Genomic DNA, 2,663 nt, shown 5'->3' on the forward strand with positions numbered 1-2,663 from the left:
GTGTAGATGAGGCGCTTAGGGACATGGTTTAGTGGGCATGGTGGTGTTGGGTTGACGGTTGGACTCGATGAACTTAGAGGTCTCTTCCAACCTTAATGATTCTATGATTCTACCCCTGTGCAGCAGTCCGGCATAAATCTGAAGTAACTGGTTCCCAGGAGGGAGGGCTTAATCTTTATTACAGTGTCCTGTAGCAGCACGGAGCTCAGGGTGGATTTGTTATGCAGATTTTTACCTGAAATTCTTCACGGGGGCCCTCTGCTCTATGGGTACCCGCCCGAATGATATTTGTGTTTCTCTTGTCCCAGCGCAAAAGACAAAGATTACTCTGTGCAGCAGTCCAAAGGCATAAATCTGAAGTAACTGGTTCCCAGGCTTGAGGGCTTAATCTTTATTACAGTGTCCTGTAGCAGCACGGAGCTCAGGGTGGATTTGTTATGCAGATTTTTACCTGAAATTCTTCACGGGGGCCCTCTGCTCTATGGGTACCCGCCCGAATGATATTTGTGTTTCTCTTGTCCCAGCGCAAAAGACAAAGATTACTCCCCAAAAGTCAGAGGATACTGGGTTGGATGCTCTGAATGAGGGGCTCGTTTGGTAAACAGGCTCACGTGACAGTGAAAGATGTGTTTTGGGGCCACATCACGCAGAAGGGGAAGTGTTGTTAAGCTGCAGACTAAGAGTTGTGCCCTCTAGAAAGATTCCTGTAGGAGTGGGGCACCGATGGGAATGTCTCTTCCCTCCTTCTCCTTGCCCAAGTGCGATCCAGTGCTGTGCTTCTCTCCTGCTTTCTGTCCAGATGGTGAGTGAGTGAGACTTTCTTCGTCTGTGTTTCTGGTATTCAGGCTAGCTCAGGTATTGCTTGTATGAAGGGCAGTCCCCTTTTATGTAGGAATAGAAAAATAGCTTTAGAGAATATTTAGAATAGTAAGTTCTTGGTCCAAGATGGACACTAGCCGTTTTCGAAGCTCCTAAGCAAGGAAGGAAAATATGAAACACTTCCCCAAGCATTTCAGCCACTTAAGTTCCTGATTCTCCAAGGAAAGCTTCCCCTCCCCCCCCATACCTCTCTGAAATTTGGGGGTTTTTTGCAATGTGGCTGTCATCTGAGGTTGGAGGAGCATGGCTACTGATCTCTCTTTCCAATACACAAAGGAGGGAAGGTGCCTCGCTCATAACCCAAGCAGAGAAACTGTTAAGTACCTTAAGCTGTGTAAGCAAAAAAAGAGAGGAAAAAGTTGCCAACATATTTTTGACAAAAGACAGGAAAATGACAGGCTGTTTGGGGTATGCAAAAAATTCTTCCTTTCATACATATTGACAGCCAGAGGGGGGTTATTATTGAGAATATGGGTAAAGTTACTGCCAGTTTCTGCTGGTACTCATGTTTAAAAAGAAACTATGGAAACCAGAAGTAGGAATATTAATTAAGTTCAAATTTGGAATGCCTTTGCCAGGAGTGGCTGCATGAATTCAATGAAGCAGCCTGTTGGGTTGCAATTCACTATGTTGTTTGCAATTTAATAGAATGCTGAACTTTTCATAAATTAACATGTTGTTTCAATAATCTGATTAAAAGGTTATATGTTGATAAGATTAGCCTTAGCTGAGGTTTTTCCCCTTCTTGCTTAAAGAACCAGTGTATATTTTCTTTAATCAGTATGCAGCCATGAACTGTACCTTAGGGGCAAGATCGTTGACTCATTTAGATTGTGGCAGTGCAGATGAAGTCAGTGCAGCTGTGACAGTTTACACCAGCTGAGGCTATGACCCTTGTCCCCAGATTCTGGTGAGCATCTTAATTATAAAGATGATATTATAAAAATACTGATTTTGAAAAAGAGTTTGATTAGCTGTGGAAGTTGATTTAATCCGATTTTTATTGAATAGGATAGCAGTGATGACACTTTATTCTCTTCTAGGTTGTCTTTTTCTTCCTTGTAACTTGACTATATTACATACCATATGTTTAAAAATGTTATAAACGTACATGTACACGTGGGTATAAATATACATATATACAGAGAGAGAGAAGGGGAGACACACACGCTCATAAACAGATGCAGGAAGAAACCTTTGCTTACGGAGGATGACCTCGTAGGACATTTGAGGTATCTGCGATGGAAAGTTGAGTAGACTCAACGCTGCCGCATCCAGTTTAGAAACTCAGATCCACAAAAGTATTGGGGTGTCTAAACCCCATAGTTCTGAAGAGCCTTTACATGCCTGAATAACTTTAACGGGTCTGTGCCGTAACGTGGCATACCTTAGAGCTCTGCAAGCATTAGCTGAGTCCACGAGGATGGATGTGAATGATGAGATACATAGTGTTGTCTCTGGTAGTAGCCAAAGAAATGGAAGCACAGAACCGTGGATGGAAATGCCTTCAAACAGAGCGGACAGGTCCTTGTTCGTGTAGACAGCTACCCTCTCTGCCTGATTTCTTGTGTACCTTCTCTTCTACATGGATTTAGTCGCGCTTGAGTCCCAAAACTGTTCATCTGTGTCCAGCTCTCCATATAACTTGCATGTGCAGGTACCTCAGTTGGCATGGCAGTTGTTGAGCAGAAATAACCAAAAGTCCAAGAATGACCTGAATTTTACATCAAATAAGGAAAACCACATACCTGTTTGCCTGGAAAATCAGGTACTAAGTGATGACT

Source organism: Aptenodytes forsteri, unplaced genomic scaffold, assembly GCF_000699145.1.
Source record: "Aptenodytes forsteri isolate BGI_AS27 unplaced genomic scaffold, ASM69914v1 Scaffold76, whole genome shotgun sequence".
In the NCBI taxonomy this organism is placed as follows: Eukaryota; Metazoa; Chordata; class Aves; order Sphenisciformes; family Spheniscidae; genus Aptenodytes; species Aptenodytes forsteri.